Source organism: Prionailurus viverrinus, chromosome B3 (assembly GCF_022837055.1).
Source record: "Prionailurus viverrinus isolate Anna chromosome B3, UM_Priviv_1.0, whole genome shotgun sequence".
Taxonomy (NCBI): domain Eukaryota; kingdom Metazoa; phylum Chordata; class Mammalia; order Carnivora; family Felidae; genus Prionailurus; species Prionailurus viverrinus.
Genome location: NC_062566.1, coordinates 126,565,073 through 126,582,257, shown reverse-complemented (window position 1 = coordinate 126,582,257; position 17,185 = coordinate 126,565,073).

Genomic DNA, 17,185 nt, shown 5'->3' with positions numbered 1-17,185 from the left:
AAAAATAAATAACATTATAATATATCTTGCTAAATATATTTCAGAAAGGTGATCAGGCCATTGAGATGGGGCTGCCTATGTAACTTTCTATTATTTTGAGTTGACAAAATGGTAATATTAAATGTACTACATACATATATATATGTGCATGCATATACCTATTTATTTACTTACTTGTTGATTATTGAGAGATAATTATCCATGACTATCTACCATTTTAATACATCTTGTGAGCAGAGACACAGAAAGCCTTTGTTCTGGCAAGTAAAGAGCATTGGAAGATATAGTGTCTCTCTTTAGAACAAAGAGGAGTCATGCTCATGCTGATTATAAAAGATCAGCTTCCTTAAGCTCTAGGTTCCTCTCTGGTAATGCAACTCACTGCAAGTGCCACCTGTGTCTTTTCTTGTTTTCCTGTGGGAACTGGGGCTCAGGGAACCAGTGGGGGTAAAAGTGTGGATATTCTGGCTACTGCCATTGCTTTGAATAACCAAGTCCTTTGTCTCTGACTCTGGAATCTCATGTCTTCTGCCAGCATCCATGCAACTGTGACAGATTAACTTGTTACCTTGAAAATAGGGTAAAATGTCGGACTCTTCACTTTTCTTGATATTTATTTATTTATTTATTTAGATACAGAGTTCTGAGTAGATAGTATGTCTTTTAGACATTTTTTTCCAAAAACATTGATATTTTTTCTTGCCTCATAGGTGCTGGGTAGTAAGCAAGATAAGACTGAAATTCTGTTATGAAGTTGGAGTAGATATATCTTCTTTGTGTAAGAGAGGATTTTCCTTCTCTAGAGAACCCATAGGAATGTATATGTATATGTATATGTATATGTATATGTATATATTCAATCCCCAACATTTATATTTTCATAGTTTTTTTCAGAAATTCTAATTGAATCTATCTTCACTATACTTATGGTAAATATGAGCTAGCTATTAAATTAGCTGAAAGAGGGAACTTCATCTAAAAATTCTGCAATATACTGTGTTTCCTTCAGAATCTGACATCAGATCATACTTCGCTCTTTTTACACAACACAACCACCAGCAACCAGGTAGAGAACAGTTGCACTTACTTAGGCAAAATAAAGTTTTGTGTTGTGTACCTTCTTTTCAACATCAACATTGTGTTCAAGGCTACCCTAACAAAACACTCTGGTTGAGAGCATGTCAGAAAAAGACCAGATTTATGCCTCTCGTGACAGCTATAACTTGGCCACAATGCATGTAATTAAGGTATCAGTTTAACAACCTGTACAATAACCCAGTTCCATAAACATGCAGGAAGCAGGAAGCGATAGCAGTTATGGGTCCTCCCTCCAGTGTTGAATTTCCTTTCTGTCGACTATTCACACTCAAGGCCAGACAGCGTGTCCTTAAGGGATACGGAGTGACAGTTGTCTGCTGGACTCCCTCTCCTCTCCCCAGCCTCTTGGAAGCCTTCTTCCCCTACCATCCGAGTCCTGCTTCCTCGCTGCACAGCCCTGCAATTCTCGATGGCTCACTTTGAAAATGATCTCTGTGGCCCCTCGGGCTCTTTAGAGAGGAGGTACTGTGTAACTACCAAGCCACACCGAGGGTTTTATTGAAAAAAATAAGTCATTTGGTGCACACACACAACAAAGTCTAGTCAGCCTTTCTCTGGAGGGCATCTTATTTGGAGCTGGAGTTTTCCCTCATGAGAAGTTCCGGCAACATACCGTGAAGTAAGACTAAAAGGCGATATTGGATAAACTGCCCATCAACTGACAAGAGTTCAGGCTATGAAAAGAATATACACTGGCTTTTTCTACCATAAGAACAGACTCAGTGCTGCAAAGATTACCTTTAAAAGTATATAAGACTGAAAAAAAGCTGATAGGAAATGTCATCTTTTATCATTGCAACGATTCAAACATTCTGGTTTAATTCTGGCGACGCTAGGCTGTCCCTTGCTTCTTGCTGGGTCTCCTTTTTCACCTGTGTGTGTGTGTGTGTGTGCATGCTTCTTGGCAAACGTGGTGTTTATTTCCTCGTTAGGCTTTTATTTAATTGCTCTCTCTATTGAACTTGCCTCTACAGCATACCGGTAATCTATATTATCTTTCTCTCTGGCCCGAAGCATTTCTCCTAGAAAAGGACATCCGGGTTGATCCCATTTATTTTGCTGCCTGAGGATCAGCATGGTTGAGGAGGGGTGGAGCAGAGGCAGGTGGGAAGGGCAGGGCAGAAAAACACTCTTCTACCTTCAGCTTTGCCTCTGCAAGGGGTCGTCTTGGTGGCAGCTGAGGCAAGAGAATCGGCAGCTCAGTTCTTGAAAATTCTTTGCGTTGGTTTGGGAAGTCTAAGCTAAAGGAACTCCTGAGGCTTTCAGAAACGTATCTCTAGTGAGAACCGCCCCCCCCCCCCAAAAAAAAAACAAACACCTTTTCTTAAAAGCAATATAACATCAAACAAAATGTGGGATTCAAGCCCCAGGCGAGGAACTTGGAAGAGGCACTACACTGGGTTTCAGTGTGGGCATTTGTAAAAACGGCGGTCGTCATAAAATCTACCCCACGTGGTTCTCGTGGATTCAAGGGAATGTGCGTGTTTGGAACATCCAGCAATTTTCCTCCTAATTATTAGAAGTCTCTGGGGCGCCTGGGTGGCGCAGTTGGTTAAGCGTCCGACTTCAGCCAGGTCACGATCTCGCGGTCCGTGAGTTCGAGCCCCGTGTCAGGCTCTGGGCTGATGGCTCAGAGCCTGGAGCCTGTTTCCGATTCTGTGTCTCCCTCTCTCTCTGCCCCTCCCCCGTTCATGCTCTGTCTCTCTCTGTCCCAGAAATAAATAAAAACGTTGAAAAAAAAAACATTAAAAAAAATAAAAAAGAAGTCTCATTAAACATGATGGTATTCATTATTGTTATATGGTCAGAATGGAACCAGAGAGCAGTGGAGAAAAAATAAGAAATCCATATAATGCCTCTGTATGAGCTGGTGTGGGGAAGGCCACAGTATTTACCTGTACTCTTCAAAGTAAACTCATGCAAGTTTGTAGTATTTTAAAATGTCATGTATTTAAGAATGTGGGGCATTATGCTAGGATCTCTATTTATCTGATGTGCTAAGACTTCTCTTTCACCTGGAATCACTCCTACCCACTTGCCAACTGACCTTCATAACAGCACAATAACCTCCTGAGGGCAGGATGGGCTGCATTTTAAATGGGGAGATCACCTCTGTTTATGCAGTAAATCCACCCAGGACAGAAGGAAAGTTGAAATCTTCTAGTCCCGTGGCCAACACCCATCCATCAGACTCTACATTGCAGCCTTGAAAAGCAGAAGAAAGCCATGCTCATTTCAATATGTACAGCACGTCTCTGAGACGATCTCCAAAGCAGAAGAGAACTGAGCTCCAACTTTAGAAAGTCAAAATAAAGAGGAGTTGATGTATAAAAATGATGCTAGCCGTGGAGCAAAGAGGGCTTCCCTCTGAGACAGGATGGATCACACGCCAGGGCCGAGAAAAGCTTCCTGTGGCTGCAAGGTATAGTACAGTCACTAAGATTGAATGCTGAGAGCCCCACTTCTTGGGATCATGAATAAAAACCCTGTGGCACCTTTGATAAGACTGTTCCTCTTGGAGCTGGATCAAATTCCATCGGGGAGGCGGCATTCCCCATCTATTTTTCAATGGCTTCCATAATGCCATCTTGCTTTAAGTTACTCTGCCGTTAATCATTTACCTCATTTCCTCTCATACTTTAGAAACTATAATCATACAAACTCATCACATAAAGGCAAATATACTGTGCCAAGCTAAAACAAAACAAAGCAGTCATTAGCAGTGGAAAGACCTTTAAAATTTTTCTCACCATTTCCCTGGGGGTCATGCAGTGGGGGCGGTGGTGGGGGGAGCTCCCTATTTGACAAGAGAAATTATCTAGAAATATATGGGGTCAAGGACTGAAACTGACCTGGTTGCTGATCATTTCATAGCCTAATTAATTATTGACTATGTATCTACATAATTACTGATGTCCTTCATAATTGATGGTTTAGACATTTCCCACTTACATTTGAGGATTTTCAACTTCTGCAAATCCATTAGTAGGATTTGTCTTTTCATCTTGGTTATTTGTGCACTGCTATTGATAAGGCATAAGAAGTGACTTTACATGTCATTTGTCACTCAAAAATACCTGCTGACATCAAATCCATAGCAAGAGCTGAGTCACCAGCCACATGGAAATGATCACTGGTTGTACTTCAGCTTGGGGTACTGAGCTCAGAGATGGATTTCAGAGGACATAAGGGCTGACCATTATTCATACTCTCGTTAGCTCTGTTTTATGTGAACCTGTAGATTCTGAAACCTTGCACTTAACTGGTCTTAATCTCTTAATCACAAATTGCGGTTTAAGCATCTTTTAGCCAAATAGCCCAGGCAAATCTATCCTTGTGATTTTTCAGTGAATTAAGGTGATTTCTTAGAATAGCAAGGCATCATCAGATTTTTGAGACAGAAGAAATCAAAGTGGAATTCTGTCTGGCTCTCCCTGCTTCTCTCTCTCTCTCTCTCTCTCTCTCTCTCTCTCACACACACACACACACACACACACACACACACGCACACACAGTGGAAGTAGGGGTCACATCTATATCTACAGCATGGTGGCAGAATTCTCTGCCACCTTCTGCTGGATCACATCCATTGCGTACACATAGCTCCCATCTTTAATGCATGCCCCGAGGGCGGCAGGGAAATGCAGGAAAGGAACATCTGCTTTGGTATCACACTTTCTTATTTTGTCTCCAGAAAGTCTGTGCAAACTGGAGGACAGAGTTCTTACCTGCATTTGCTCTTAATCGCAGAGTTATTCATTCACATATGTAAAATGAATATTCCTTCAAGTATTCCAAGACATCTCTATTTTCTCAAAACATCTCTCTGTATGTCCCTTTTGCTTCATTGCTAAGAACTGTACTCACTAAGCTCTCCTGAGGTCAGCTTTCTGCAGTCTGAGAAGCAAATGGTTCAAAAGAAAAGAGTACTCGTTTCTGTTCCAGACTCCTCTGTGCTCCTGAGCCATACTAGTGATTTTGGAAGGTACCAATTAACAATACCGACCAAAGGGGGAAAAAAAACAAATAAGGAAATTTCGAGATTCCTCTGTGATCCGTGTGGGTCCACTGGGATAGCTGTGTCCTGAGGAAACCCCAATTAAACTTATCTGGAGCCAGTGACAGTGCTTCTGGATTGAAGGAGGGTCACAAACCATTGTGCCATAGTTTTGAACTCCCTGGTAAAGGATAAAGGTTTTCTTTTGTCCCAGCTTGATGCTATTTCCTATCACTGGTAGGCACTGGGAAGTGATAGGAAGTCCATCTAGTGTTTTAGTCTAAAGATACGCCCTGAAAATTGCATAGCAAAATAGATAACAAATATCCTGTCTACATTCTCTCATTAAGTATTAGCTTTCACACATTTCTGGAGAAAGATAAACCTAGCATGCTTATGGATTTTTTTCTTTAAGCAGACCTAAATGGTTTTATAAGGTCTGTCATTGGAAACCAATACGAAGGAGCGAGAGAAAGAAATCGACCCGCTGCCACATGAGAGACCTGAAATATTAGATCGTTCCCGGAATGCAGGGACCACTGAGCATGCCAACCCACTTCAGCTAAACTCTGATGGAGGCAAGAGTGACAGCTATTTATTACGACAGAAAACAGAGTATGCACTTTAAAGATCAGCAACATGATGTAAATATTGACTCGCCTCAATTTTTAAGCTGATGAAAGGGTGTTTGTAATGTTAAACCCTCCTTCTGCAAATCGGTCCTGTCAACACAGGATGATGGGAGGGGTGGATATTGACAAGAAATGAGAAAGGATTTGTCCACTGAGTATTTGTATTTTTTCTCATTTAAAGTAGATGGAGATAAGTTTCTAAGTCCCGCTGGAGAAGTAGAGAGAGTCTGGCTCTCAATTTCTGGAGCAGACCGACATTCTTTATCTCTTGATTAAGGAAGCCCCTCACTAAATCATGCTCATCCCAGAGAAAGATCACTATGCTAATATTTTAGCATTATGATTCCCATTTAGCTTCTCCAAATGAAAAGGTTTATCTTTATTTCTCCTTTGAGTACCTCCTGGAGACTTTCACATTTGGTGTTTGAGGAAAGTACTGGAAGCTTAGAAGATGGCATCTGGGTCCTGCTCTTACAAATCCATCCCTCTCAATGGCGGTGATGAAATTCTCATTCCCTATGGTAGAGGGTGGTTTCCTCTAGGGTTAGCAGAGGAAATCCTTTTGTTTTCTTGGGTAATTTTACCGACTCATGAAGGCATCAGTAGTTCACTCAGCTCGGCATCTGTGCCTTCTTATCTTTCAAAGTGCAAAGCATTTCCCCGACACCTGCCTGAAGTCATTGTGTTAGGACTTGATTTAGAAACACACAATTCAGTAGGCTTTAAAAGTGAAGCTACTACACACTTGAAGTTTTCGTGCATTCAGATTCCTCTGCCACCCTGCTGTGATGAATGCCATGGGGGCTTTAGGGCACATCCAGAGTGGGACTATTTTAGGTCAGTTTTCAAGATAAATAAATTGTAGAATACCATCAGTCAAATACATGAACTCTCTACTGTCAAAATGTACATAAAAATGAGATTCGGGTTATACTCTAGAACACTTAGTGCTTTGACACAACTATAGGCCTCAAGCATCAATCTTAGTTGGCAAATTCTGGGTCTGAAGGTAAGGACCCCTGACCTGTTTGTGTGTGTGTGGGAGGGGGGGCACCACCAGCCACTGAAGGCCATTCAGCTCCATGGAGGAAGGACATGTGGCTGTAGGATTGGTTGGGGGGAATGTAGCAGATTACAATCGAGTGATGGCCCACCATGGGCAAAGGATCACCAGAGCAGTCTTTCTTGGCAATTCCTTCTACCTGCTGTTTAGCAAACCATTTGAGCCTCAGCCTTGCATACTTTCGGCAAATTAGCATTATTTGAATTTGGGGCAGTTTGCCAACTGGATGATGAGGGGGCTGGGAAAGAAGAACTTGAAAGGGCACCTAGCTATGAAATGAGAGAAAGAATGCATGACGTTGAGGTAATAGACACACTTTCTGGCTCTGTCATTTGATGACCTTGAGAAAGTTTCCCCATCTCTTGGAGCCTCAGTTTAAAACTCTTTCACTCATTCCCCTTCTCTCTCTTGCTCTCTATCATCTCTATCTCTGTGTCTGTCTCTATCTCAGCTTCTGTGTGGTTAGTAGTATTTCCCAATTTCCATAGTGAATTAATTCCACCAAGGCAAACTTCAAGCTACTCACATGGAGTAAGTGAATGTGGATTTGGGACAAGGCGTCATAGATGGCTCAGGGGAGCTGGTGTGAACAGGCCTGGCACATACTATGAGACCAATGATGGTTTGGTTATATCACGTGGAGGAGGAAGAAGAAGAGTATGCAGGTGCCCTGGCAACAGCTATGTCAAACAGGAGGTGCATCGCTCTAGAAACTGGGAGAGGAGAGAACATCTCTTATTTTTAAGACCATGCGGAAACTGTCCATCCATCCTGAGATCAGGACTAGGTTCGCACTCGTGCAAAGGGTGGGCCATTTGTAAGAAGTTGGGCAGAGTCCAGGTAATTTGTAGCTGGTAAACATTGCCCCTGTCTTTTTAGAGAACAGATTCAATTAAATTTAATCTTTTTCAGAAAAGTGCCAGGTTCTGCATTAAATTCTGCCACTACCTTGTTGTCCCTTCTCCCAAACTGCTTATGAGCTCTTGGAAAATGCAGCTATCCAAAGTCAATGTGATATAACAGGTGGGTAAGAGATGGAGACCGTGTCACAACAGGGTAGCAGAGTGCTCAGTTTACCGTGGGGAGCTCAAGGCACTACTGAAAGGAAAGTAGCTATTTTATTTAGTCTCATAGAATGAATAAGAATTGATGAGGCATTTGAGGTAAAGAGAACCTTACCCCGAAGAGGCATGGAAAGGGGAAGAGTGTGGTATGATTGGGATCTGACGACACCTCAGTTTAGTTGGATGTAGAGTGTGAGCGAGGAACGTCCATCCATGAAAATGGCAGAGAGGGTGAGTCCTCAAGTGCCCTGTACATCTGGCACAGAAGTACAGCTTTTACCTTACAGAAATGGCTACCCATTGGCTAGTAATGCCATCATATGACTCATGCGTGACAGCAAGGAGCCAGATAGATGGCCCCATAAATCCCATATTTGGCTAAATAGTGTTCCCCGTACAACTTTTCTTGCACCTAATTCTCTGGTGAATCATCACCTCCACAGAGGAGACATCCTTCATCATCCCACTTACTCATGTATATTTTTTTCATAGAGGTTCCAGTAAAAACAATTTTCCATTGTATAGATATGCATTTCATCTCAGGTATTAAGGGTAGATTGCATTTGTTTTCCTTCCTATCAATTTAATTCTGACCTTAACTATCCATTCTGCTCGGATGATGGGAATTCAAGTGTCGGCATTTTGGAGGTTTCCTACCCCAGAAGCTGTAGAAATTTCTTGGGATAATATGTCATACAGGAATGTTAGGAAGATTCCTCATGCCATGAGATACCCCTCTTCCCAGTCTTATTTGTCCCCGACTCTTCCTTTGCACTTTGTGAAGGGCATAGAGACATTTGGGGGAAATTAGGGCCCAACCTCCACATATGGCACACAGCCATTACTACCGCTACCTGGGGATCTTCCTGTGAGCCTGGCGACTAGGGAGATTTGGTTCCCTTGCAAGGCTCCAGAAATCATATGCTTCCTCTGCTTGAAAAAAAGACAGAAAGGAAAATGCAGGAAATGACACACGATTATTATTTTTAATTTAGTTCAATTTTTATTGCTTTGGGGTCTCTGTCCCCACCACTAGGCTGAGGACCTTGGGGAAACAAGTTCTTGTTGTTCCCCAAGCTACTGGCACAGTGCCTGGTATACCACTGGGTTTTTATTAATATGTGTTATGTACTTTAATTTATCCTAACTTACTGAAGACATTTTAACAAACTTAATTTTGCTAAAAAAAGAAATGTAAATATCATTATTCAATGCTTCATGAGTACTTTACAACCAAAGAGTTGCAATAATCTTAAACATTCTGAATAGTTTTACTCCCAACATCACATGTGAGTGTTGTTATAAAACATTTGTGAGACAAAAACTGGAAGGTCAGAACTTGTAGATTCTAGATTCACTTTTCCTTTTCTTTGAAACAAGACGTTAGGGTCCCTAAATCATGCATATAATGAAGTCTTTATGTTATCTACCTCCAAAGAAGACTGATTTTTTTTTAACCTCTTTAAACCAAAATACTACACTGGTGTAAAAATAAATAAATAAAAGGACACCAAAATAAAGTTTTTAAGCCCTCCTCTCATATTGAATTTTCCATATAAGTGTGAACGATTAAAGATACTGATTTTTTTCTTCCCACAAATTGATGGCCTTAAAATGCTCATTAACTGGAAGTTATATGGGTATATAGCTAGTCAATAAAGGGTAACTCGCCAGTGACAAGCAGATAGGTTCGTAGCTAGCATAAAACCGATGAAATTGACCAGAACTGAATTTGCAGTCCACTCCTAAGTTAGAAAATGTTTATGTTTATTCATCCTCTGACATCTTTCAAGTTAGAAAAATCACCTTTCCCCACTTTAAAGGATCCAGAGAAGGCTGTTATTTTATAGGGTTGCCTGTAGGATTTTGATCGGCAGTATTTCCCAGGACCAAAAGGATTCATAGGTATTTTATAATCATTACACCAAATTAATTCTGTTTGACCGTTCAGCCATCGCCTACACTCGTCTCTTTTCTATCGTGATCTCTGTTTTGTAGGCAGGCGGCTATTATTTTCTCCTGCAGACACACGTGGCTTCATAAAAAAGGGCAAGCGCTTTGGATTTGGAAAACTCTGCCTTGCTGGCAGGAAAACTTGGGCAGATCTCCGTGTCATTCAGGCCCAGCTTTCTCCGAGATAATAACACGTGTTCTTGGTGGGTAAGGGGGTAGTTTTTAAAAACAAAAAGTCCAAATGGAGTGGTCTGAAAATTACTCTGGACAGAGTCCTGATGATTCCCCAGATGGAGGGGTCCCTGAGGCCTCTACAAGTCTCTGGAGGATATGTGCAAAGTGTTCATGTCTTTTTCTCAACTGGCTTGCCTCTACATCACAAGTCCAGCTTGTATCAGTTGTAAAATAGACTGGCCTTCTGTGCTTAGAGCAAGATCCTGCTCTTAAAACCATTTTTGAATATTGCTAAAATAAAAAAAAAATACTGTGTAAAGAGTAAAGACGTGTTTTCCCGGTATTTTTAATTGTGTTCTGAAGTAGGTTCCACTACTAGCAATAAATAATACATTTAAGAAAAAAAAAAAAGACTTATAAGTGTCAGAGTATTCGATTTCTTTTGACCTGGTTGCCCAAATTTTATAGTTCATACCTTTTGAGTCTTTAGCTGTGTGGCTCAGTACTAATTGCTATGCTTGATCAAATGTGATTTATGCATGTGTAGGTTTCAGCACTGATTTTTAAAGACTGATTAACACCATCCCGGGGGCTGGCTGATCAGCCAGTAAGAGTGTTTGCTGCCTCTGCTTACATAACTGCGATCTGAAATACTTGTTTTAAGAAAAATAAACCTTGCAACCAAGAGTGCATTACAAGGATAATTCTTAATATTCAGTGTAATATAACACTTGGCACATTTATTGAATTTGAGCTTTATGTTGCGTGTACAAAAATCTGATGTTGTTCGTAGGTTGTATATATGTACTTTGCAGTTTTTATACAACCTTATGATAATCCCAGAGCCCCAGATCTTATTTGTTTTGGAAGAGTGACACTCACCATTTGGACACATCAATATTGACCTTGGATTCTTTGGAGCATTTTTACCAGGACTCTGAGCTTTCAAAGACCATATTGTAGGAAAGAAACAAGGTATTTACTGAAAATAATGTACAGTTTTAATAAAAGAGGGACATCAAGTAGACTTACTCTTGTGAATTAGGAGCTTGACAGTTCAGACGAGACATTTTGTGGATGACTCTGGCTTTTGAGCATATCTTCATTTCCACGTGAGGTAGATCACACTGGCCCTGCAGACGTTCTTCGAGTCAAAGAGACTGGTATTACATGCATGCAGTTGGTGTAGACACAGAATTAAGCTCTCTTATGGGTTTTTTTTAGCTTGTTTCACTCTCCTCTTTCATTTTCTTAAATATCATCAGGGAAGATAGTTACCTCCACCAAAACAGATTGAAAGAGACACCAAACAGATGTCACTTAACTCCTACAGAAGAACGCCCGGTTGGAGAAACATTGCATCACTGTTGTAATTCAACAGCTGAACGCTAGTCAAGAATTCAGTTGCCAGAGGACCAAGAAATCATTTTGCGAAGAAAGGGGCTCTGAGGACCATCGAGGGGGAATGAAGACTCTACGTTTTGAAGTAGGATAAACAATCCTATATGAGGCCAACAAACTGTCTTCAGCCTTCTTCAGTGTTGCAATTATGTTGCTATGTTGTATAGGGGGATTTTGTTAAATAGAAAACAATAGGACTAAATCAAGCAGATGGAGACCAGCAAGAAGACCAAGGAGAGAGAGAAGTGAGTAGAAAAAGGAGAAAGAAAGAAAGGGCAGCCCTGTGAATTAGAGACCATAAGGAGAATAACCAATGTCTGAGGAGAAGGCGGGCAGCCATCATGAATGCAATTCAGAGTTTGCCTGGAGGTAATGTGGGGACAATGGCCACAGAACACATTTCCTTTTTGTGTTACTCAAATGGAAGTAAGTAACTATATATGTACATGGCGTATCTACAGATTATATCCTTATATCCTTACAGGAACTCTCAAGAATTAAAAGAGTGGCACCTCTCATTCTCCTCATTGTGAGGAGGCGAAAACAGGTCTGAGAAGTGACTGTCTCTGGAGATAACATAATCAATTCAAGCCAGGGCCACCCCCTCCAAATCTTGCTTTCTTTCCATTTTTTACGCCAAGTGGCTTGTTGGTGTGCCGTGGCCTCACCTGGTGTTCTTTCTCCTCTGACATGAATCATATTGAATCACCCTGAACAGTGGCGAAAAATACTTTAGCCCCCTTTTGTAAAAGCCATAATCAGAAAACATATTAATAACCCCGGAAGGTATATGAGTATACTCCACCTGTAATCTGGGCAGAACACTGTCTCCCTTGTATGGATATTAAGATGTTTTGTGAAGCGGCACATTAACAGGATATCGTGTTATGGACAACTTCACATGAAACTGGTGGCAGATGAGGGGAGGAGTGAGCTGGGGGGTTCACCTGATGGCTTCGTTAGGAACTACACCAAAACCGGACAGATGGTGTTTTCCCTCAACTACGACTTAGCATTCATTTTGCATAAATATTGATTATACAGCATATACATATACTTCTACTGGATAGCTGGACTGCATCATAGAAGTTTCCTGTAGACTGGGAAAATGCACTTTGAAATGAGTTTTATTTGGTTTTTCCTCACATAATGAGAACTCTCATCTTTTTCCTTTGAACCAGTCCAATGAAATTATTGCCAGAAAACAGAAATTTTGAAAGGCTTTCCTTAATTTTCTTGGCATAATCAGATCCTAAAATCCTGGGTATCGAGAAACCTTATCTTGTCCATTTTGTATTTAGAAACCTAAAAAAGTGATGATTGGTAGTTGGTTTCGCTGAATATATGTCCTTAAAATTTCCACAGAAGTGCATGTCCAAAAAAGACAGAGTAGATTATAATTAATTGATGTAGTTGAAGGCATTTTTGGCATAATGATCGCTTTGCCTGTGCATGTTAAGACTTTCAAAACTCTACAAAACAAGGATTTCTAGTATTATTAAATGTTATTTTCACTTCTGCAAGGAAATTTTTTCCTTAATTGATTTTCTTAAGGTTTTGTTAATGATAATCCCTATTTGTGAAATTCTCTCTTGTATCACACAAGAGTGTCTTTCAATTTTAATGAAACTAACTGTAATTTATGTATCACTCTGGAGCGCTGCGATTCATATTATGCCTGGTTCTAATCTCACCTTAAAAACCAAAATATTATGTGATACAATTAGTAAGGGCAGGCGATAACCTCAGTCTTTTAACTCAAGTACAACTCTTCATTTTGATCTGAACATCAGCCTTCCGTTTGCTCCCGTTTTAGAGATGACTCATCGTTAAAAAAAATAGTGCCGAACATTGTCTTTCCTACTGCCTATAACTCATTCTTAATCCCAAACTCATAAATCAGAGCTTCCACCTTTCTTGGCTTCTGAAAACAAATCCAAACCTTCATAAATGCATTTTCTATTGACCCAGCGCTTATGAAAACCTTTGCCTTTTAACCAGGGTCTACCATTCATACCCAACTCCCAGGTAAGTCTCAATTTCAAAATGAGATGAGCTACACTGACTCAAACACATTTTGAAATGGAATCTTCCTTCATGGGCAACAGTTGGGATTTTAAGGACAGAACGGTCTGAAGAAACAACCCCATGTTGTCCCTAGATCACAAAGGGGAATTTTTGCATTGTACACTTTTTGGGGGTTGCATTTGGTCAGGTAAGGAAAGAAAAAAAGAGTCTGCTCTATTGGAATTGGAATGAGCTCATAGAAAGTCAAAAGATCATGGAATGACAAAAGAGCCTGAAGAGATTTTTGCCAGGCTGGGCAAAGCAATGACATTGCTGAGTGACAAACTGCCTGATTAGAAAAGTTTGGGGAAGGACAGGTGGAAGGGTCTTAAATTTAAGTCGAACAATGATGGGAGAGGTGACAGTTGTAGTTTCTTTATTATTTTTTTTTGTTAACTTATTTTCATTTTTTAAACATTTTTTTAATTTAAATTTTAAACTTACTTTTGAGAGACAGATCATGAGCAAAGGAGGTTTGGGGGGATGGGTGAACAGAGGATCAACATGGGGCTCAAACCTATGAACCATGAGATCATGAGCTGAAGCTGAAGTTGGACGCTCAACTCACTGAGCCACCCAGGTGCCTCAGTACTGTAGTTTCTTTATGTGAGGAATGATGTCATGGAGTCCTGTATCAGAGGCCTACAAAAGATGGATTGGGATAGGACCAATGACTGGCTGACTTGCGCAAGGTCTGTTGAGTGCTGGGGACAGAATACAAAGGATACAGTGGTAGAACCATCGTGTTACATAACCTTTGGTTAGCGTTCTCCTATTTGTCAAACTTTTCCATAGATCTCCCCGTTTGTTGAATGAATGAATGAATGAATGAACAAATATATTCTTAGTTACATAGAAGAAGTCAGGAGGCCAAGAATTGTATTGTCAATAGATAACTTGCATAAAGACAATATCTAGGAAATAGAATGACTGAAAGAACAGTGCAGTGGACGTGTTTTGAGTCATTTGTTTTACATAGTTCAGGATATGATGGGTGCAAAGAATTCAGGTGGATTTAGGAAAGCTCCCTGTGTTCTCACACCTAGGGAAGCATGGTCTAAAATTTTCTATGAATTGAAACTTCTATTTTTCCATGTGGTTGAAGGCAGTATTCCAGAGTTTTGTGAAGTGCTTAGAGAAATTACCTCTGTCTGACTCCGACATGAACCACAGCAACAGAGAAACTGTAAAGTTCATTGGGGACAGACCGTCTTATCTCTGCCTGACTTGCCCTCTTCCAGAACCTACAACTGCACATTTTAACAAAATCTGTCAGGATTAAAACATTCGGGGGAATCCAGCTGAAAAATTCCGATGAATATTAATGATAAAATTATATTTGAACAACAGGATAGTTCTTCTAAATTGGTGCAGCAAAACTGTTAACACACACATATTCATATACACACAGAATTTTAATTTTTAATTTTTCTTTTTGGGATGGCATTGCCTTGCTTTGTAAATTTCAATAGCTGCTAACAGTAACACAGCTTCCATCAGCTAGAAGCTGTCTATGGAAGCAGTATGTGTAAGAAACACCAATCCATCCAATCAACTATCTTTTAAGTCAATTTATGGGTTATCTGTAATTTTGCACTTGGGCTTATGACTCATCTAACCTGAATTTCACAATTCAGAGTCTTATCTCAGGCCAAACCTAAATCTTTCCTATCTTCCTTCCATTCATGTGACTCATAGACATACTTGAATCTCGGCCTTTGGGGGCAAAGCTATGTCTTTCGATGTGATTTTGCTACGAGTGACAAAATAAAAGCTTAAGATAAAACCCGTGTTAACAATAACTTAAGAATAATTAATCTCTTCTACATGTAAAAATTTGAGTATTTTTGGAACTTAAATAACTTGCCTTTCTTAGTTCGAAATTATATATTTTTGTATTTTATTGTATTTTTTTTCTGAGAGAGAGAGAAAATGGGCAGGGGAGAGGTAGAGGGAGAGAGAGGGAATCATAAGCAGGCTTCATGCTCAGTGCAGAGCCCAATGAGGGCTTGATCTCAAGACCGTGGATCATGACCTGAGTCGAAATTAAGAGTTGGACGCTTAGCAGACCGGGCCGCCCAGGCATCCCTTGCTTTCCAAGTTCAGACCACTGCACTGAAAATAGTCCGGACAGCTAAACCATATAAAATAGATTCAGAAATTAAATATTCTCTTTCTTCTCCCTCCTCCCCCTCCTCCTCTCTGTTTTAAGGAAATAAAAAAAAAGCTACTTGCAAAAATTTACATGAAATTAAACTGCTCACACAAGCAATTGAGCAGGTAAGATTTTGTTTCTTTTTTAGTCAGACCCCGAAGTGTTTCAAAATATCCCATTATGATGATGGATTTATTCAATTCATCAATAGGCCTAGTATTTTTTTGTTTCATACATATAAAGCTACTTTATCAAGTAAATGCACTTTATCTTCCTGGTGAACTTCTGTTCTGTCGTGTCAAGCAGAAAGATACAAAGATACAAAGATTTGAGCAATAATTAATAAGCATGGTCTAATAAGCATATGCCAATTCTGGAAAAAAAAAACAGAATCGGCATCCTTTTCAACCCTAATGGTAGATTGTACTACTGTTTCCAATATAGGATCCCCCACTTGTAAGAGTATTATTATTTTTAATGGTGTTATGTCTTCAGGAAGAGTGAGTATATATGTTCCTATCCCAAAGTCAGGATTGGTATATAACTTGCTTTGCATAAGAGATATGAACAATCCAGTCATAACACAACTAAGACGAAACAATAATTTGCTTGCGTGGTATGGGTTAGCCGCAGGTGTTTCTGCTCTTTGCCATGAGATCAGTGTGTCCCAGAAAGGTATTGCTGGCTCCTTTATCATAATTTCTAGAATGAGAAGACACCTGGAGCTCAGCTGAGCCCAGAAGAGTTGAACACAACCGAAGCTGATGCTTAGCTCTTAATATGAATTAAGAAACAAAGATGTTGTTGTTGTTGTTGTTGTTGTTGCAAGCCATAGACAACAGGGAACATTTGTTATTGAAAAAAAAAGGGGGCGCTTGGGTGGCTCAGTCGGTTGAGCGACCGACTTCAGCTCAGGTCATGATCTCATGGTTTGTGAGTTCGGGCCCCATGTCAGACTCTGTGCTGACAGCTCAGAGCCTGGAACCTGCTTTGGATTCTGTGCCTCCCTCTCTCTCTGTCCCTCCCTCACTCATGCTCTGTCTCTCTCTGTCTCAGAAATAAAGAAACATTTAAAAAAAAAAAGAAAAAAAAGCTGACTGATAAAAGCCCATTGAACATTTACTTATGTCAACCATGTTGTAAGATGTAAAGTGCTTCTCAACAAATTTTACATACAGATAATTTTCTCTGACTTCAATGCAATTAATTTAGATCATTTTTAAAACCTTCATATATTTGAAACTTGGAAATGGCACTAATAAATAATGCATGGGTCCAAGAAAAAAATCAATGGACGCTTTCTAAAAATATGCAAAATCTAATGACAATGTAATATTACATATCAAAACCAGAGGGTCACAGCAAAAGTGGTAACTTGAGGATAATTTTCAGTCCTGAATATTTTACATTAGAAACTAAGAGAGTGTAAAATAAATAAGCTAATTTTTCAGTTTAAGAAATTAGAAAAAGAACAACAGAATAACCAGAGCACAAAGAAGAAAACATAGATAAAAGCAAAAATCAGTTAAGAGATAAAAACGATTCATAATCACAAAAGTTGGTTCCTTTAAATGCCTAGTA